Source organism: Acinonyx jubatus, chromosome C1 (assembly GCF_027475565.1).
Source record: "Acinonyx jubatus isolate Ajub_Pintada_27869175 chromosome C1, VMU_Ajub_asm_v1.0, whole genome shotgun sequence".
Classification (NCBI taxonomy): domain Eukaryota; kingdom Metazoa; phylum Chordata; class Mammalia; order Carnivora; family Felidae; genus Acinonyx; species Acinonyx jubatus.
Genome location: NC_069381.1, coordinates 166,963,258 through 166,985,504, shown reverse-complemented (window position 1 = coordinate 166,985,504; position 22,247 = coordinate 166,963,258). Strand labels below are relative to the sequence as shown.

General features: G+C 38.0%; 1 long non-coding RNA gene across 1 annotated transcript in view; it reads left to right on the top strand.

Annotated features, from left to right (window-relative positions):
• LOC113598131 (uncharacterized) overlaps window positions 1-20,025 on the top strand; it is a 31,275-nt gene extending 11,250 nt beyond the window's left edge. Inside the window, exons 2-6 of the long non-coding RNA XR_008295467.1 lie at window positions 930-1,083; window positions 3,582-3,672; window positions 11,481-11,632; window positions 13,489-13,677; window positions 15,095-20,025. This is a non-coding gene — a long non-coding RNA (uncharacterized LOC113598131). The remainder of the gene's footprint in view (window positions 1-929; window positions 1,084-3,581; window positions 3,673-11,480; window positions 11,633-13,488; window positions 13,678-15,094) is intronic.
• Window positions 20,026-22,247: the final 2,222 nt, after the last annotated feature.

Here is a 22,247-nt window from a genome sequence, read left to right as displayed (position 1 = left end):
AACCTCTGAGCTGGAGAAGAGGAAGATAGGCATGACAACATTGCATACTATGCAAAGAAATGTGGGATTTACTGTGAAGGCAACAAGTATAACTAGAGAGATTTAAGTAGGAGGGTATTATGATCTGACTTGAGTCTTAGAATGGCCACTGTGATGTCTGTGTGGAGGATAGATTGGAAGGGTACAAGACCAAAGGTGAGAACATCTGAGGATATTACAGTATTCTACTCAAGGGATGACAAAAGCCTTATCTAAAGAAATAGTAGTGAAGATGGAGAGAGGGAGATATAGTTATTTAATGGAATTGGATGGTGACAAGGGAAAAGATAAATGGAAGAATGTGTCTAATAGTTTAGATTCAGCAGCTTTGCATATGGGGATATCACGACTAAAATGTGGATGGTTGCAGCATTCCACATATTTGTCTGCAATGTGCCCTTACTGCTCCCTCATTAAGAAGTGAAGTCAAATTCCCCTGCCCTTGACTCTGCCTGGCTTTAGTGACTTGTCTGTAACCAATAGAATACAAAGGAAGTGATGCTGCATGACTGCAGAAGCTATACATAAAAGGCCATACTAATTTCTCTTAGTTCTCTTGCAACACTTACTTTCTAGAGACTCCCTCCATCTGGGAATGCTCCCTCTTAGAAACCAGCCACAGCACTATGAAGGTTGGGGGATTCACATGGAGGGTACATGTAAGCACTCTGGCTGACAGCCTCAGATGAGCCTAACCTTCAAGTCATCCGTGTCAAGGTGCCAGACATGTGAGTTAAGAAGCCTCCAGAGCATTCTAGTCCCTAGCTACTCAAGTCATCCCAGCTGTTTGAGTCTTCAGAGCTGATGACATCAAAGTGCAAAGAATGCATTCCTGCTCTGCCTTGTCTGTCTACACTCCAGATACTCCCTCTTATAACATTTTCTTTCAGAACCCAGTTGGTATGCGTGAGAAGCCCTAGCCATATGGAGAGGTCCTGTGTTGACGCCAGTCAGTTGCCTCAGTGAAGACCAGCCTTTGAATCACTACAGCCATCCCATGAGACATTAAGTGAAGAAGCCTCCAGATGATTACAGCCTTTAACTGTGAGTCACCTCCAGCTGTTTGTGTGATCCAGCTGAAACCCCAGACATCATGGAACAGAGATAAGCTATCCTCACTTTACCCTACCTGAATTCTTGATCTATAGAATCTAGATGAAAATTGATTGTTATTTGTAGCACTAAGTTTGGAACAGGGATATAGAGGCAAAACTCAGTAATTGTTGGCTACTTTTAAAATCATTATTACTTCTTACAGCTGGCCATTTTATATGTGTGTTTATAACTCAGAAGCAAGGTCTGTCTTAATAAAGATATACATATAAATACATGAGTTATTATCAATTAAGCAATTAAGAACATGGAAGTAGATAAATTAATCCAAGCCGTATGTAGAATGCAGAGTAGGAAGTCAAAAATTTTAAGAATCCCAAAGGTTAAAGAGAAAAGGCAAGACAGAATGAAAAACAAAAATCTATAGAGGTAAGAAGATCAGGGAAGAATCATAACATAGAAATCAAAGTTGAAGATAGTTTATTTAGGAGCATTGTAATCAGCACTAAAAAATAATGGTAGAGGATGTAATTGTGATCATTAAAAAATATCTGTTGAATTTTAGTAGCTAGACTGAGGGAGAGAGTGAGAGATTATCTAAGTGAAAACAAAAATTGAAACTAGTCCTTCAAAACAAACAAACAAACAAACAAACAAACAAAAAACACCATGGCAATTTAAAAAAAGCCTCCTTCAAACACAGGACCTAACAGTAGACAGCAAGAGTGAGAATGGGGATCTTTAGGTTTGTTTCATAGATGAACAAGACTCGAGTATATCCTGTGTTACAAGGAGGTGGCCAATAGAGAGGCTGAAAATAAAAAAGAGAAAGGGGAAAATTTCTAAAAAGAAATGTAAATATAATTTAAATTGAAGAGAATACAATGTAGGCAATTTATTTCAGATTATGCGTCTATTTTCTGTTCTGGAATTACTACTCACGGTTCCTAAATAGTAGGCCAGTTTTCCTTCTAGGAGGTCATAGAAATTTTCCTCTTAAGACAAATAAGGAAATGAATGCATAAACAGTCCATTTGTAAAATTCTTCACATTTTACTAATTTTTGATGACACAGTGAGATAAAATCACACTCTTGGTTGTTGGTATGGCTTTCAGTAATTAAATATTTTTCATGGTGTATTGTTAACCACAGTTAAGTTAAAAAAAAAAGGTTCTTAAACAGTATGTCTAATGTAATTCCATTACATATTTATATGGGTATATACACACAAACACCTACACACACAAGTACAATGCATAAAACACATATTGATATATATATATACATAGACACATATTTGTATTTTTGTGTGTGATGTGAGAAAAATGTTTGGGATAACCACTTCTGAAATGTTACTAGGAATTATCTCAGATGATGGGATTATAGATCCTATCTTTGCTCTTTATGTTTCTGTATTTTATATAATGGGCAGGTATTAATTTTGTCGTAAAAATCAGCTTTCATAATAACAAAGATAATTTTTAAAATAATATTTTCTTTAAAAGGTCTTAATTTTCATGTATAAAGAGATTATTTTATACACTCCCTAAAATCAGAAAAATTAAACTAAAATAGTTTTTCAAAAAATGGTATTTTGCCTTTTAATTAAAGACAAACTGCTTTGGATGAGATCATTGTTTCCATTAGCATACTGAATTTACTTCACCTATTAAATGCAAAAGAACACAGTTTTTAACACTTTTATATTGACCTATAAGAGCAATATTGCAAGAAAGACTGTAACTACACAAAAGCGTTTCTAATATACTTGCTGATGTATGCAGTATAATGCATATAAGCTACAATGAAATTAGGAAAACATCAGGAGCAATTTGTTTTCTTATAATCTCCTTGAAGACCACTATTATTTTCTTGTTTAGCTTTGTTGATTTCATTCTCTAAGCTATGCGTAACAAGTAAAACATATCCTTACTTTTATTGTTGCATAATTATGATAGTATGAATGAATGAATGAAAGAGAATTAACACAGAAGAAAATGAAGCTCCTTAAACTTTAAGGAATTTCAAGTCTTCTTCTCAAAAGAAATGTTCGAAATGTAAATGGTATTACATACATACAAAAATGTGATCAGGCAAAGTGTGAAATATATTCAGATAATACTTATCAGTCAGAGAAGCTTGAAGGAACAAGCTGTCTCAAAGTCCTGCCCAGTGTTACTTTTTAAGACACCTTTCAAAAGAGAAATTTAAATGGACAATACATTCTGAAGAAAACAAAATAGGCAACAGATAACTCCCAGGTAAAATACTGTCTTCAATTTAGTTCCTTAAACATGTCATCAAATGCCAGCTGGAGAACAATCAATATCAATTACTGCCAAGATTTTAGATTCATAATTTTTCTAAGTAGGGTTTTGTGAGTCACCTAAGGTAAGTGTCTTGTAACTTAGTTTGATTGATGTCAGGCACAATCTTGATTGTCATAAAAATTTTGGTAGACTCTTAAATCCTTTCATTCATTTTACAGATATCAGGAAAAACATTTTGTGCCCTACCTTTATTGAGAGATTATTTTTAAATGATTGAAGAAGACAGGGAGAGACTGTACTCCTGAGATGGTGAGGCACTTTACTTTAAAATCTTTGTAATCTTTTCTGGGGCACCTGGGTGGCTCAGTTAAGCATTCTGTTTCGGCGCAGGCCATGATCTCACAGTTTGTGGGTTCAAGCCCTGTTTTGGGCTCTGTGCTGACAGCTCAGAGCCTGGAGCCTGCTTTGGATTCTGTGTTTCCCTCTCTCTGACCCTCTCCCACTCACTCTCTGTCTCTCTCAAAAATAAACATTTAAAAATAAATAAAATAAAATGTATTTAATCTTTTAAAGGGTACTCAGGTGTACCTAGTAGAATATCAGGTAGATCCCAGCCAGCTGCTGCTGCCAACCTAATTCTGGGAACCAGAGAGGGTTCTGATTTGTGCTTCTCAGTTTAGGGGATTCTGACACCCAAAACCCACCTTCCACTGTTGCTTCAGTTCATCTCCCCTCTCACCCCTTCATGCTTGGACTGTCTCAAAGTTTCTTCTAACCCAGGACACAGCTAGAAAACCTGAGTTCCCCAGAGGAATTCCAGGAAGGGCCCATCCTGTGTGTAAGGTTGTGATTGATATGCTTCAGATTTATCTTAATTCTAGAAAAATCACATCTCAGAGTGGATACTAAATCTTTGTAGAAGAGGCATGACCAAAGTTTCTTCCAGTTACAATTTGTGACCAAAAATAGAACTTAAGTTCTGTAATGACATAAAAAAGCAGATAAGATTTTTTCATTGAATTTTTGGTGGTTCTGTCAAATGTTTTAACATCATCTTACCTGCAAATATACTCTGTGAAATCCAATTTGAAATGGATATAACAAGTAAGAAACAGTCTCACAGTATAATCTTCTGTATGTTATTTTAATTAATATGCACACCCATCTCAGATTCCTGTGGGATGAGTGACAAACAGCACATACATAATTCAAACCAACTCTAAATATTGGTTCCAATTTTCTGTCCATAATGATTTTTTAAACCTAAAACTCTCTCTATACATGTATATATAAACCTTGTGTTAAGGAGTACTCCAAGGTGGCATAATTGACTGACTTAAGTCTCATCTCTTATCCCTAAATCTTCCTGCCTCGGGTAAAATGCTAATGATTAGGAGATCGCTTAAAAGGCAGGATACAGGGAAGAGAAGACTGGAGGCAAATGTCGGCATAAGCCACAAATTAATTCATCAATCTCCAGAAACAGAAAGCTGATGCTAATAGTAATTGAATTGACAAGTTTCTCAATTTTTTTTAAGAGAACAAGATGTAAGTTAAGTGTATATGTGATTTGAAAGTTGCATGTAATATAGAAGTCAGTGAAGTCATGGTATTATATGAATGAATATTCGGTTCATATTGAGTATGTTTTCCCTTTTTAAAAAGTATATTTGATTAGAACATCTCTGTGGAAGGAAGCCAATTGTTTCCTGTGCTCTCAGTATCAGAGAAAGATCTGCTTTGGCAAAAATCCTTTTCTTCCAAAAAAAAACTAAATCAAGAAATGATTAATTAAGTTGGTACTTTAACACTTAACCATTTTGCCTCTTTTTATTATCAGTATAAAACTTGATACACATTCTCTTCTGTCTTACTTTTCTGCTCATCTATATTCCTACTACCTAAATATTACTTACACATCTGGTACTTTGTGTATGCTCTTTGTTCTAACTTCCATTTACACAAAAGTAAATTCTTTTTTTAAGATGATTACAACTTTTGGCTTCATGTTGCAGTTTAGCGATCTTCTGGGTCTGAGTGGAATCTAAAAAGGCACATGATAGCTATTCTTGAGTGTTTGCCTGTGTTTCCACACATGACATAGGCTAATTCGTATCCACAAGTAATCTTAAGTAATGGAAATTAAAAAAATAGAATAATTCACTGATTAGGATGAGTCACTTCCAGTAAACGCAAACCTTTTAGTAAGAACATGAAACCTATATTAAACAGCTGAGGGCGTTTGCCATGGTTTCCTGGTCGTGTTGGACTGCAGTGACAGGAAATCAGTTGGTCTGTAAATCAGAATTGCTTATTGATCACATTTATTTCTTAGCAACGTATTATGGGGATGATCAGTGCCATCTCACAGTCTCTGTTTCTTGAGAGTTCAAAATGTTATAAAACTTTTTTATGATTTTCTAACCACTTAGTTTTAAGAGAATATGACTCACTATACTGTTTGTATAATATATGCATAATGATTTTGGAAGCAAAGAGATATTCTTAATTCAGAAAGAACATGAAATATCTATCAGGTTGTAATGTGCTGAGCCTTATTTTCCAGTGCACATAATGAGTCATGGAACAAAATGGATGATAAGAGTAGATAATTAAGAAAGTATGATAAGGAAGTCAAACTTACATCATTACCTGGCAAATTAGAGAAACAAAAGGTTAAAAAACCTTATTTTCTAGACACATCTCAGGCCATGCATCCTACAGCCACCACTGAACTTCTTACTCTATCTCGAATAATCCAGGCCCTTGCACAGTGCTGCACCCTTTTTACGTGGGGACACTTTGTTCAGAATATCCTTCTACCCCACCTTTGTTATTGAAATATACTTCTTCCTATAGAACCTTGTTCAAATGCCCCTCTTCTGAAACGTCTTCCCAGAATCCTCTGAGCTTTCACGAGTCTTTGTTCATACATTGTTTCCTTTTAAAAATTAATTATACTAATAATTAATGTAATAAATAATATTCATTCTCAACATCTACCCCCCCCGGAAAAACAAGAAGCTTAGCATGCCCTTTTCCCCAGTCTTCACTCACCTGAGATGGTAAAAGGATCTTTTATTTTAATTTCAGCGTGTCTTTTTTTTTTTTTTCTTTATAGTATATTCTGGCGGTTTCATTTTATTGGTTTCTTTGCCCACATTGTTCCTATATCCTACTTCTTTAGATTCATTATCTGTTTTGCTGAGCTGTGTTCTTCAGTAGTTTTTAAAAAAATGATTCATAGGTAGTAAATTCTCTGTCTTTGCATATTTAAAAAAGCAAATCTATATTTTGCTCTCCCACATGAGGGAGTTTGGCTGGGTAAAGAACTCCAGGTTAATTTTTTTTTTCTTTCAGAATTTTGATGATATTTCTCTTTTGTCAACCTGTATCCAAGATTGCTGATTTTAATTAGAACTCTTTCATAGGCAATCTGTTTTTTTCTCTTGAGAAACTTTTAGGATTTTGTCTTTAGATTTGGCATTCTGAAATTACATTGGGGTGTGTCAAAATGTAGATAGTATTTTTCTCTTCATGCTACTTTTTGGATCCTTTCAGTATTTTGAATGACTCACTTACACGGTTAAGTTTCTTCAATTAGTTTGTAGTTTGGGGTTGCTATTTATATTTGTGGTTGAGTATCTTTATCATAACAGGATATTTGAAATGTATTTTATCAGATCTAAGGAGAAGCGCTTTTGCAGTAGGTGCCATTAAATTCTGAATGTAGATGACTGCTTTGGATGTTTGGAAGGGGGGGTCACACTGGGAAAATGTGCAAATAACTTTTATTTAGGGTCTGAGGGCTTCTCGGCCCTGCTGGTTGTTACACCTTATCTGGGGGTATCCTGCGTCAGAACTCGCATTTCAGATTATCCCATTCCCAATTTGTTCCTGTGGACAAAGAGAATAAGTGGTTCTCCTTCCTTCCATCTTTGCTGTGGATTCAAAAGTTCCAGGTTAGCTCAGACTCTGCTTTCCTTCATCTCCAGCCCCAACCTTCATACAAGGGACTCTCTCCTAAGGAAGTAACTCACTGTGTGTATGAAACAGTCCTCTAGGATTTATCCCAAGGCAAACACTACTATTGCCATCCGCTTTGGGGGGTTGGGGGGGGGCAGCCGGCTGGCCCAAGCTATTCAAATAAGTCTTTAATTAATTGCCCTAACTGTCCACAGGGGCCCCTCCCTCTCTGATTTGTTCAGTCTGAGCACATTTCTCCTAGTTTTCTTTAGGAAATGCTTAAATAATGTAGAGCTATCTCCAGTTATAGCCTTTGTATTTTTTTCTCTTTTCTGCTTTCTCCAGCTAGATGATACTATTTATCTGTTCCTTACCATCAAAAAATTCCTCAAAATTTCTGGCCTGCTGAGTTTATCTTTTTTTATTTAGGCTGTGTTATGGATTTATTATCTAGTGAAACATTTTCTATAATGTCTATGTATTTCAGTAGAATCTCTGCAATTCCTATAGGTACAAAACAGTAGCTAGAGCATGTTTTCATTCATAACTTTCATGAATGTATTGCATTGTACACTAGAGTAATTGTTCTCTGCTCACATAAGTCTCATTTGCTGGAAAATCACTCCTGGATGACAGCATGGTAATCATAGTGGTAATCTGTAAGTGGAGAGACTGCATGAACAGAGCACAGAAATAGAAAAACATGAGGCCTCATGGAAGAGAGAATTCTTATTTTTCTGTTAATGGAAAACAATAGAAACTGGTGAGAAGGATGGGAGGGAGAGGGGTGTATATGGAGAAAATAAAACTCTAGAATAATGGGAAACTTTTCATGTGGGATTTAGGTTGTTCTTTTTTTTTTCTTCTTTAAGTTTTTATTTTACATATTTTATTTTTTTAATTTTTATTTATTTTTGAGAGAGAGAGAGACAGAGAGAGACCGAGAGAGAGTCCAAAGCAGGCTCTAGGCTCTGAGCTGTCAGCACAGAGCCCAATGTGGGGCTCGAACCCATTAACCACGAGATCATGACCTGAGCCAAAGTTTGATGCTTAACCAATTGAGCCACCCAAGTGTCCCTTATTATTATTTTTTTAAGTAATCTCTACACCCAACATGAGCTCGAACTCACAACCCTGTGATTAAGGGTCGCATGCTCCACTGACTGAGCCAGCCAGGTGCCCCTCATTCAGGTTGTTTGTAACCCTTTTCTGAGCCCCAATTCTCCCATTTGGGAAAGAGAACATAGCTACAAGACACCTATATTCTTTTCCTGTTTAAATCACTGTGTGATTGTATGAATTAGATATTAAAACTCAATAGAGTTTATCAGACCACTGATCTTCTCCCAAAACCCTCCAGATAGAAACCATATGATTTGCGCTCATCCTAAAATGAGTAGGAACAGACTTCAGTAAAATGGGAGAAGCTGCTCTTTTCTGTGATGTGTGAGCAGTTCTCTTTTCCCTCAGACACTTCTCCACTACTGTTCTTGATTTTCCCTCTTTCAGGCACGATTTCCCAGTGATTTACTTTGTGGCTAATTCTACAAATTTCTGATAAGGCATTAACTGATAAGGAAAGTGTTAGCTAGTAAGGGCTGAGGGCAGATGCTTTATAGAGTTATATACAGTTTTTTGAGGCAGCATTTAATTAAAAGCATTATTTTTAAATTTTTCAAGACTTTTTCAGTTGTTAAATTTTTTTTAATGTTTATTTTTGAGAGAGAGAGAGAGAGAGAGACAGCGTGAGTGGGGGAGGAGCAAGAGAGAGGAAGACACAGAATCTGAAGCAGGCTCCAGACTCTGAGCTGTCAGCACAGAGCCCGATGTGGGGATCGAACTCACAAACTGTGAGGTCATGACCTGAGCCGAAGCTGGAAGCCTAACCGACTGAGCCACCCAGGTGCCCCCAAGACTTTTTCAGCTGTAAGGAGAAAGATCAACATATAAAAATGTGGTTGAACAAATTTGCCATCAAAGACACACACACACACACACACACACACACACACACACACACACCATTGGAGCCTCCTTCAATGACACGTGATTCTATAGCATGATTATCTAAATTAAAAACATAATTAATGCAGAAGTCCTAAAATGCTAGTATAATGATATACAGTGACATTGATATTTGAGAACAGGCATACTCCTGTAAACCTTTTCAAGTTCTAGTCCAGGGTCAAATAGACATTTCTCTCCTGCCTAACTATCAAGTTTCAGTCTATAGCAAATCACAGCTTTTTTTTTTTTTTTAATAGTCTTATGCATCTTCATTGAAAGTATGTTTTGTTTTGTTTTGTTTTTTTTCCTATTTGAGGCTAAATGACTTGTTTCTGATTCTTTGCATTCATACAGATATCAAAACATTTCCACATATTTCTGCCAGGATGCTATAGTCTTAAATTGGAGCTAGAAAGTTTTAGGGTGAAAGCTAGTCAACATGAAATATTTCTTATAAATTTTCTTGGTTGATAGCATTAAACTTTGCTCTACACAGACCAAATTCAAACAGAAAAAACCCTTGATTTCTACAATGAACAATATAAGAGAGATCTTGTTGATTCACACCTAAATGACTTAAAACCTTAAAAAAATTATCAGTTGAATGAAGAAACATTTAGCACCCACAAGTTTATTTGTGAGAAGACAAATTACTCACCAATATCAGCATTTATCAAAATGAGGTTGCTATCTTCAAAAGTTTCTACAAAATTTTTAACTGTGAGTTTTCAATTTAACCCCAGTTTAAAAAACAATCTACACACCGAGAATGGTTAGAAGCTACAGACCAAGACCACTAAGTGGGGCTGAGAATACAGAGCAACTGAAATTCTTATGCGGTGCTAATGAGAATTGAAAGGGCACAATGGCAGTATCTACCAAGGCTTAATAAATGCACAGTCCACGCAGGCAACTCTGCTCTCAGGTACTTACCCACAGACCTCCCAGAAATGCACACATTTGGGCTTCAAAATACACTCCCAAGAAATTTGTATCAGCATCACTTATAATAGCCCCAAATTGGAATGAAGCAGGGCAAACACAGGCCAGGTATGAATCATGAGATTGAGACATGTTTCAAAAAACCATGCAGCACGAATATTAAATTCATGAATCACGCTGTGTATTGTACAACTTTATCACACAAGTTAGTTACACAAGAAAGGTAGAAGAGGGAATTAACGAACTACTTGGAAGAGAATCTGGCAAGGAGGCATCAAATGCCAGGAGCGAGGCACACGTGTGGTCCTGTGACAAACATTGGCCAGAATTGTAGTCAGGCTGCCTTCTGGGCTGACAAAGCCTCTGGCAGTCCAGCTGGAACAGTATCTCCACAAGTACAGCATGGGTGGTCCTCCAGTCTTTGAGCCGATACTAGTCAGCAACTTCTTCTAGGGAGTCTGTATAGCTGGGTGTAATGGTTACACCTGAGGGTCTTTGCCATGTCAGTTCGGTCCACTGGGCCTCACCAAAGTCTTTCCGAGGATGTTGGCAAACTACTCTAGCTTATCTCTAGGGATACTTTAAGTTCTACGCTGGGGGCTGACAAACTGCTAGAGAAGTTCACATTGGCTGCTGTGATTTCCTTTTGTCATATTGTTAGTTTATTCTCTATCTTCTAGGAGTATGTATCACATACAGGGTATGTGACATGGAAACAAACTAAATGCCCAGCAACAGTAAAATGAATTGTGAAACAGCCATATAATGGAATACTCCAAAGCAATGAAAAAGAATGAACTACCACTAGATGCTACAACATGGATGAATTTCACAATAAGTTGAATAAAAAAGCCAGGCACAGTAGAGTATATGCTGTAAGATTCATTTATAAAAGGGTAAAAAAAAAACATGCAAGCAAAACTATAATCAGAGAACTGGTTACCTTTTCAAAGGGTCTATTGATTGCGAGACAGTACCAGGAAGACTTCTGGGGTGCTTGTATTACTCCATATCCTGATCTGGAGTTGCAATTACCCCTGGGAAGAAGGCTCCACTGCCCAAGGTATGGCTGCATAGGCATTGCTCACCCACTGCGCTATGGCAGATATGGAAGGTGCTCCACCCATATCCTTTTAGATCTCCTCATAAGTCTTGTGCTTCCTTATGAGTCCCTCAGCTTCTATATGTTGCACTTTTGACAGCACACAGCTGTAATCTTCAGAAGACTACCGTTTGGCCAAACCTGCATAGAGCTGGAGGTGCCAGGGAACTTGTGTCTCTCAAAGGGCAGCCTACATCCAGTGACTGACCGATGAGGAAGAGTGAAAGCCCAGCTCCTTTTCCTCAAGATAAGGTAAGCTCTGAAATGTAATGTCCTCTGCATAGCTCCCTGTAAGATCAGGCTGAAGCTTGACCTAAAACTGCTCTCTTGCTTAACTTCTTTCCCTTCGTTGTTGGGCTTCCTGTATGCCTCTACTGGATTTTCTTGGAAGTACCGCCTTAACAAATCTCTTGCTCACAAATCCTCATGTCAAAGTCTTCCTTTGAGAATCAGACCTAATGAGAATCAGACCCCCCAATGGTCATATTGGAAATCCAGTATCATATGGACGTAGATTTCTTTCTCCTGCTACCCTTCCAAATACTTACTACTATTTTCTTATTGCCTAGAGTTTATACCCCAAACAGTTCCTTTTAGGGATCAAGGTCTTGAAAGGTTTCCATTAACTGAATGGGAACACAATCTGGGAGGCATGATTTATGAAACATCTGTCAATGATTTGCAATTTAGCAAAATGCAGTATGATTAGCAACACAGTCATCTGACAAGTCCCTCAGCCACCAGGAGACCCACCAAAGGCTGTGATGATGGGGGCAAGGAATGATGTTCAGGAAAGGTCTGAAGCACAAGCCTTGCCTGGAAAGGTGAGTTGAGTAGGGTAGGAGAGACACATTCCTCAGGCTATAAGCATCAGTGTCAGATTTTGATCAGTTGGCCGCAGAAAGGGAAGGAAGAAGACCCAAAACGGAAACAGTTTTGAGCAGAAGATGATCCAACCTCATTTGTGATTTTTACGTAGGACTAGCCCTGAACTAAGTAATGTTTGTTAATTCTATGTATAACCAATGTAATGAATCCATTTTATGATTTAATAAGTCATAATATACTATATATTATACTATAATATTTTTCAGTGGTTGAGAATGGGTAAGTTACTACCTGTCCCACAGGAAACCCAGATGACTTCATGAATTGAGTGAGATTTCAGGAGCTTGCTTAGTAAGAGTTAGTACAGTTATCCAGTGGGAAAGTACGTCAGTACTACTTATTCCAATTAAAACAGCTGATCAAATATTTTTTGCCTAAAATCCATTTTAAGTTTTAACAACGTGAACAGCTGGTGGTGTGAGCTTTAGAATTAATTACAGAGTGAGTCAATAAACATTAAGTTATGTAACATTTCAGACAGGAATCTTTAAAATAATATATTTTAAATCTATATCTCTCAATTTCAACTTACTTGTATCCAAAATAATCTTCGATTGACCTTTTTAAATAGCTTGTGCAAAAAAATAAAGGTGTTAAATATTGCATGATTGCCTTAATTGGAGTAAATGGTAATAAACATTAACAAAAGAAACTGACACACAATGAGGTGAATAAAACAAAAAAAATGTGTATAACATAAATATGTGCCTAGAAAAAAGGCTAGACTGAAGCACACCAGCAATTCAGTAGTGTTTCTCTCTGTATCCTAAAATGATTGAGGATCGATTTATTTCCTTCATCATGAAAAGTGTTGTTTATGAAAAAGATATCATAGAAGATCCTTTCTCCAAATCAAAGTTCCCTCAAATAATGGCTTAGTTGTTTGATGGATGTCACCTGATCACAGGCATGTTTTATGAAAATATATTATTAGAAAGGCTTGTGCAAATTAAGTAGACTCACTTTGATCTCTTTCAATTACCATATACTGCCTAGGAAACATTCTAAAATAAAGGAGTGTTGCAGACCAAAATAGAACTGTTGGTAGTGGTGAGATTAAACAATCAGGTATTTTTCTAACATCTGTTTCCTTGATGGACAAATACTGAAAAGGAAAGGATAAATATATCCAAACATACACACTTGACCTTTACCTGGTGGAAAAGAAACTATATTTGTGCAGGGCTCCCTTAAGTAATTGCTCAATGACTCCCTTGCAGGTTATAAATGTCAACCAATTTGAAGGTATGGAAAAGGAGAGAGAAAAATGGAACAAATTTCAGAGAAGAGGCACAGCTGATGAGAACAGCATTCTTATCAATGAGGTTTTTAAATATCAAGTTTCCATCACACAGAAAGGGATCAGCTGTGAATCTGTGGGACGGTTTCTTTCATACTTGGCATTTCCTGTGAGTCACACCTTTCATCTGAGCATCTTAGAATATTTTATAAACACAAAACCTCAACAACATCTGCATTATTTTCTTTGTTTTATAAATGGATAATAAGTCATCAAAGAGCTTGTAAAGTTGACAAAGGTCACCTAGAATGAGATTGATTCCATATCAACACCTCCCTCCATCATGGTCTCTATTAGGATTCGAGAACTCCACAGCTTCCACATTCTGTAACGTGAAAGCTATGTCTTTAACCTTTTCGAAGTAATTTTTAAGGAGACATCTCTAGAAAAAAACTTCTCTATGTATCCATATACATAGATAAATAGCATCTAGCATCTAGTATCTAGTATCTAGGGCAAAAGAAATACCTAATAGTATACCACTCAACACCAAAAGAAACTGACACAATGTCAAAAACAAATAATCCAGTTAAAAAGTGTGCAAAAGACATGAACAGACATTTCTCCAAAGAAGACATACAGATGGCAAACAGACACATGAAAGATACTCAACATCACTCATTACCAGGAAAACAAATCAGAACCACAGTGAGATATCACCTCACACCTGTCAGAATGACTAGACTCAAAAACACAAGAAGCAACAAGTGGTGGCAAGGATGTGGAGAAAAAGGAACCCCTGTGTTCTGTTGGTGGGAACACAAACTGGTATAGCCACTGTGAAAAATGGTATGGAGGGTCCTCAAAAAAATTAAAAATATAAATATCATATGTTCCAGTAATTGCACTACTGGGTACTTACCCAAAGAATATGAAAACACTAATTCAAAAGGATATATATACCCCTGTGTTTATTGAAACATGTTTTCAGCCAAGTTATGGAAGCATCCTAAGTGTCCATCAATAGATGAATGGATAAAGAAGATGTGATGTGTGTGTGTGTGTATATATATATATATATATATATATATACACACACACACACAGTGGAATATTATTGAGCCATTAAAAAGAAAGATTTTGCCATTTGTAACAATGTGGATGGAACTAGAGAGTGTAATACTAAGCAAAATAAGTCAGAGAAAGATAGATACCATATTATTCCATTCATATGTGGAATTTAAGAAACAAAACAAATGAACAAAGGAAAAAATAAAGAGATAAACCAAAAAACAGACTCTTAACCATAGAGAACAAACTGATGGGGGAGGCAAGTCAAGGGATGAGTGCTCTTGACAAGCACTGAGTAATGTAGAGAATTGTTGAATCGCTATATTGTACACCTGAAATAAATGTGAACTGTGTTCAGTATACTGGAATTAAAAAAAAGAAAGAAAGAAAAAAAAAGAAATACCTAACAGTTTTATTTACTAAGTAGTTATGTTGGAACACTGTAATAATAGTAGTTGGTGTGATGTCCCAACAGATGGTGCTCTGCTCATCCCTGACAATTTAAACTCCTGCAGGGCTCCTGACAGTTCCTTGTGAGTGACTACTGGACACCTGGGTTCCATTTGGGACCCAAGGCTTTACATCATCTGTGAACCAGGTGGAGTGAACAGCAGAGCTGGTGTTGGAGGAATTTGAGAATAGGTGAAAGAGACTCCACGGAGTTCTCATTCTCTCATTGTAGGAATTCTAGAAAGTTACCTGGTTGCAATAAAAATGCCTACTGCTGCCCTTTAAACTTAATTACTGCTGTGCTCTCCCTAGGAGAGAGGGGAACAGCTGGTCTCTCCTACCCAGTATGTATAGCCTATTGCTGTGTGAGGTTCAGCTATCTCCTCTTCAGACGAAAACCTCCAAAATTGTAAACCTTCTAAGTTGGTTTGCTTTACTCGTTTTACTTTTGCATTGTCTATGACTCATTCTCCAACCCACATGACCTTTATACCTATACAAATAAAATCAGTCTCTATTTATATCTGAATCACACAAAAATAACTAAACATGTTTTTGTAAATACTAGAAGTTTGTTTGGTTCAGCCAGATTTAAAATATAAGCATAAATGCAATTCGTTCCCAGGGACCCTGAAGGGACACCCCAAAGAACTAGGTAGTCCTCTGACCCAAAAACGAGCTTTGATAGCACATCTGTGTGCTTGCTAGTTGGATGAGAGGTGCTGGATGCAGTAAGATGCCCTGGACACAGGAAATGGTGGTTTTAATATTTTTTTAAATGTTTATTTTTGCAAGAGACAGGGACAGAGCACAAGTGGGGGAGGGGCAGAGAGAAATGGAGATACAGAATCCGAAGCAGGCTCCAGGTTCTGAGCTGCCAGCACAGAGACAGGGCTTGAACCCATGGCAAGATCGTGACCTGAGCTGAAGTCAGACGCTTAACAGAGCCCCTAGGAAATGGTTTTAAAGGAAACTGCAGGTGAGCAGTCACAAGAGTGGGATGCATAAACTACAGGCATGGATTGGCCACGGAACAGTTTCTCACACAGGCAAGTCTGTGAAGCACGTATTTGGGAGAAGAGCATCAAGGATTTGTTTTCTTTAACCAGTGATCGGTGATTCTCCTAAGCCACACCAAGAATGGCAGAGAGTTTCTAATTAGGCTCTGGTGAGGACAGAATACTCTGTTCAGAGTGAAATACAGTCCTTTTTTCAAATAAGAACTATAGAAAGAATACCTGCTAAGTGCCAGGCACCATGCAGGTTGAGCAGAAGATCAAGCCCCATGTTGGAAGATGAAAAGGAAAAGGACTTCTCGCCTATCAGAGTTGGGCCTGGAGGTTCAGAACAACAGGAGGTTCCTCATCACAACTCGGAGGAAATGGAGGAGATGTTAGGCACTTTCACTTTCCTCTCTGGCCTCAGTTTACCCTTTTTTAAATGAGGGGGTTGGACTTCATGATTTCTAAGCCCTAAGGTTCTGATTCTAGCACCACATAAAGTTCACTTCAAAGTCAGTGAAAGATTTGCAGCAACATAAATAGACCTCAGGGTATAAACACTATGTTATCCAAAGGGAAAATAAAGATGACAGACTACATGTTTTAAAATAAACTCACTGTGGTTTTTAATTCTCAACTCCAACCTTGAGTTTTATGAGTATTGATTTCCTAAGAAAAGAAAGCCTACAACTGCTACCTTCCCTAAGTACCTTTCTATTCATTTTAAGTAGAGCCATTAAAAGTTTTCAGGCCCAATTATACATAACTTTCAGTTTAAATGTCCTTCTTACCCTCACCAAAAGGACCTTTCTTATGTAACTAAAACAAATGGTTTGATTTTGTACACAAAAAGTCAGGCTTGACATTTATTGGGCATTTATAAGAAAATGATACTGAAAAAAAAAAAAGCCATCTCAACTGTGCTTCAGACATTGATTGACATGAAGTGTCACTGACAACACAATGGGCACATCAAGAGACCTAGACCTAAGCATTTGTGACTTACTGAAGGTCACACAATTATTTTATGGATCTGCCTCATTCTCATGTTATGTATCCCTGACAGTAGACCTATAGAAATTTCCCAGCTCTACAGACAAGGAAATTGAGTTTCAGAAATACTACGTTCTTGCAATAGTACTGTATTCAAAACAGACCTACCTATCTCAGAATCTCTTGCAGTTTTCCCCTCTACCTTGTGAGATTCTAGCATATAATTCCTACTTTCCAAATTGAACATTCTCACATGATCAAATGGGAAGAATACCTTTATTTTTTGTCAGAGAATGAGAAAGAGGCAGTTGTAGAGGAGGGACAAGACAAAAAGTGATGTTAAAGATCTGCCACATTACTCTAAAATGTTTTCAGACTTACTTATCCTCAGCCCTTCCAGACCTTCTAGACTGCTACAGCCTCACCAGCCTCTGCTTCTCCATTTCTTCCTCTCTCAGAACTCCCTTTCTCTCATTTCCACTTACTAAAAAAGTGAACATCTTTTAAAGTCCATTTCATGAGTCGCTCCCCTTTCATGGGCTCCCCAATTACAGAGTGGAGAAAAGAATTCTTACTGACATAATAATACTCACCTGGCAGCATCATTAAAATGATTATATGACACCTCAGTCAGTAATAAAATGTAAAAAGAAAATAAATGTATTATTTTTCACTGTTAAAAATAAAACTTTAGTATGTCTGTCCATAGTTTTTATACTCACTCTTAGATAATGTTTTGGTATTGAAAGTTCCAGTCTAGTCTCATTATTACAAAACTGGCATCCAGTTCAATAAAGAATGAAAATATCTATAAACTCTTATTCAGTGCCAAGCTTTCCTCATTCCTCAGAGCAAGTTGAGGTGGTGGGTATGGTTGGCTGCTTGAGCAGTTCCTCCTCTGCTGCTTTCTCACTGTGCAAGCCACAGTTTTGATCTCTCCAAAGTCAACCTAGGGAGAGAAGGACTAGAGGAAAGGGACCGGGTTCCATGCCTGGTGTACTGCAGTCTGACCTCAGTGCCCTCAGGACTGTAGAAGCATTGCTGACTTTTCCTCTGATGGACATTTTTGTTCTTTGGAGATTCTCACTCAGGATCACCAATGAAATTCCTTTGCCCATGGCATGCCCTCCTCTGGGTAGCTCTGCTCTGAGCATTCAGCAACTCATTATGTATCGTAACCCACTGAGGAGTCCTCTCAGAAGAGATTCTCTGTTAAGATGACCCGGGCCAGCTCACTTTTGGAAAGTGTCTCATTTTGTGCTCACAAGCCAATTTGAGTAGAAGTGCATACTACCCCAGTGGATTTGCTATACACTTCTTGACTTTAGACTTTTCAGACTTAAGTCAAACAGCATTGTCTATCTCCCTCAATCTCCAGGACACAGAAACTAAAATTGCCTCAGAGTTTTCACTCATCGGCTAGTTGTGAAAGGAAAGCATCCTATTCTCATGAGGAGGGAGCAGAGAATATCACACCAAGTTCACACAAGGACATCTGTCTAATCAGCTTTTTTCTGTCTTATGAGCTGCAGTGCATGATCAAGGTGGCAGGAGCATCTCGTTATCCCTCAGTACATTATGCACGGGTGGTCCAGCGCTTCACTTTAGTATCCAGGGCATTAGGTGGGGGAAGAGAAGTATTCTTTGGAATCTACTACATTGTTCTTTGTCTTTGGGTTCCATTTTAACAACGTGTTACATAAATAGTAGGCTTAAGTAGTAACTGGACCATGCATGTGAAGGTCATCAAGAACCAAGGAAGCTTTTCTCTAGTGTCAAACCTTAACTCTGCTTCTCCCTGCTCAGAATCTCTCTAAACTGTCTTTGTTTCTCTGTGCACATATAAAAAACAGCTACCCCATAGCTTCCAATGTTTTATGTGTGCTCCCACAGACCAGCAGAGAGACTAACTAGTTTGAATCCCACTTCAAAATTCCTAGAGAGGAAAGATAATTGGCCTAGTCTGGACCAGGTGTCTGTCCCTGATCCAGTCATCTTTGTTCAACGGGTGGGTTATCAGAGACTCTCCCTGAAGGCAGGGAAATTTGCAAAGAAAGGAGGTAATAGGCTGGGTAGACACTCCCCAGCAGTGTTAGAAATACATGTATTACCTGGCATGAGGCCTAGCGTAAGTGAATACTTAGCGTGTTTTTCTCCCCTTTCAAGACATTTATTCTCTTCTGAGGAAATAGATATGCTGGGCATTGTGGTTAGCTTCCCAACATTACTCTCTCTTTTCCTTAGTCACGAATGAAATATTCATTCTGATATCTTCACCTCCGCTGGGTATCTCACAGTAGCAGTGGGAAGAGTGACTGAAGCTTAAACTAATGAACACAAGAGTCCCTCTCCTGGTCACAGTATTTGTTCCAGAATGACTCATCTCAGGCTGACCAAATCAAAGGACAGGTCCTCCCCCTCCTGAGAAGAACACTCTTGGAAACGATCCCTTCTATCTCCATAGATGTGCCTAGAGAAACACATTCCCCAAGGATGTTAACACAACCATCTTGTGACAATGAAGTAGAACCAGGCTTAAGAAGAAGCTGAACCTGCATGAGACAGAGAGGGGAGATAAAAAGAAACTGAACCTTGAAGACATGATTGAGCAGCTGACAAACCAACCCTAAAACCAACTTATATGTCAAATTCCATTTATATGAGCCAAAAATCCTATCCTTTTGATCAACTTGGATCAGATTCCAGAAAGATCTAATTTGTATGTTCACCCAGAATCCTAACATGTCAGGACAAACTGTCAGTAAGTATATTTGCAAACAATTCCTTTTTTTTTTAATGTTTATTTATTTATTTATTTTGAGAGAGAGAGAAAGAGCAGAGAGAGGGAGAGAGAACATCCCAAGCAGGCTCTGTGCTGTCAGCAGAGCCCGACATGTGGCTTGATTTCATGAACGGTGAGATCATGACCCAAGCCAAAATCAAGAGTCAGACACTTAACCAACCCAGCTGCCACAGAGGTGCCCCTATTTGCAAGCAATTCTGATATTCCCTAAGGGGACATTATAAAAGGAGTCTAGAAAAAAAGAATCCAAGAATTAAATCCCTCCAAACTGAGGATAAAAGCAATCTTAAAACCTCTTAGTGAATATAGCAGATATGCACAAAACTCAGGGAAAGGAATAGGAAGATGCTTGAATTGAATCGTAGGAAACTGGCTGATTTTGTAGTAAAAGATGGTATTTCCAGGTGACCTTATGGGATCCCATATGGGTTGTCCTCTAACTCTGCCAATGAAGGTTATTGTTCTAAATCTAAATCTCTGAAGAAATTAAAGAGGATATCAAGAAATATGTCACATCTGGTAATACAAATAGGACCTGAAAAATTAAAAGTGTTTATTTTCTACATAGAAATTACATACAATAATAATATTGCTAAGGGGAGTACACTTTCTATCACCATTAGTAGGCTCATCTAAAGGAGCCCTTGCTCACCTGAACCCAGGACAAAGAGGAGACACGGAGACCTCAGCAAACCCTGTATCATACTCCAAGGTAAGATGTAGATAATGTCAGACAGGCGGCAATCCTGAGTCCATGTGGGGGCCATGCAGGTACTACCCATAAGAACTCTATACCAGAAAACCCTGCCAGAGAAGAGAACTTTTATCATAGGAGTTCTAGCAATACCAAGGGATAGAGACAGGTAAGAAAAGTAGCTTAGAAAAAGAGTGCTGCTTTTTTTTTTTTTTAACCATTGTTGTTACTTAGTTCTTCTCTCTCTCTCTCTCTCTCTCTTTCAAAGAGAGAGCAGCAGAGTGAGGGAGAGGGAATCTTAAGCAAACTCCATGCCCCAGAGCTGGTTCTCATGACCTTGAGATCATTACTGAACTGAAATGAGGGGTCAGATACTTAACAAACTGAGCCACCCAGGCGACCCTCTTCTCAATTATTTCTTATGCATGGGTAGTAAATCTGTATTACATTTGTGCAATGAAGTAATATTTTGAATTACATTACTATGCTTTTCTTTTTGGCACTTCCTTGTATTTGTTGTTGTTTTTATTGTGTAATCTTATCCTCATTCAACTAGGGCTGTTCATTACCTTTGAGAGGATTAAGGTTGTTATGATTGAAAAGGAAAAGCAATTGGTAATCAGAGTTTGGCTTTTGGCTTTCAGAATTAGGTTCCCAAAATCATATTCAGTAAGGACAGTCTTGAATTTGGTCTTCAATTTCAAGAGGCAAGCAAGAGATTGAGATAGAGAAAGTTTTTGTATTTGTTTTTGTTTTAATGTGGATTTCTTGCTTGTTTTTAACTCCATAATTTTTCCTTTAAATGTTAGGAAAAAATTTCTGGAAGACTGAGAAAAGCATTTTTATCTGAAAACCTTTAAATATGAAAAAAATATAGGAGGTGTCAGGAAGGCAATTTTCTAGCCCAAAGAAAGGAAACAAAAAAATAACAAAACCTCCATTAGGTGTGATACCTTAGACTGCTTGGGCTGCTGTAACAAAATATCACAGACTGGGAGGCTAAACAATAAAAATTTGTTTCTCACAGTTCTGAGGGTGATAAGTCCAAGAACAAGGTGCCAGCCTATTAAGTTCCTGGTGAGGCTCCTCCTCCTAGCTTGTAAATTGTCACCTTCTCTCTGTGCCCTCACTGGCAAAGAGATCAAGCATGTGGGTGTCTCCTCTTATAAAGACATTAATCCTGTTGGATGAAGGCTTTATTCTTATGGCCTCCTTCAACCTTAATTACTTCCTTACTCTAAATGCAGCCAGTCTGGGGGTTAGGGCTTTGATATATGAATTCGGGGGTGGGGGGCACAATTCAGTCCAGAGCATGTGGAAAGGATCCTCAGGGTGAGTAAAGCAAGTAAGTGAGTCATAGATGAGCTTCTAGAGAGCCTCCTGCCCTGCCTCTTCCCCAAGTGAAGAGGAGAGTGGATTAGACAAAGAATAAGGCAGAAAACTCTCAAATAGCTCAGTTCTATGGGCAAAAGGAACTTGCATTTGATTAGGGCCTGGAATTCTAATAGAGGCAGCCTCAAAGAATTTTCCATGCCAAACTGGCATGGGTGCTATAAATTAGAAAGCAATCAGGAATATTTAGACTGAGAAGACCTATGATAGCACCCTGCGTGCAGCACCGTCCCTTCCATCTGCAGAAATTTCCACATTCTCAAGTTGGAGTTGCTGCAACCCTTAGCAGAAGACTGTACGGAGTCCCCTAAACCAGGCACTGATTGGGAATCATG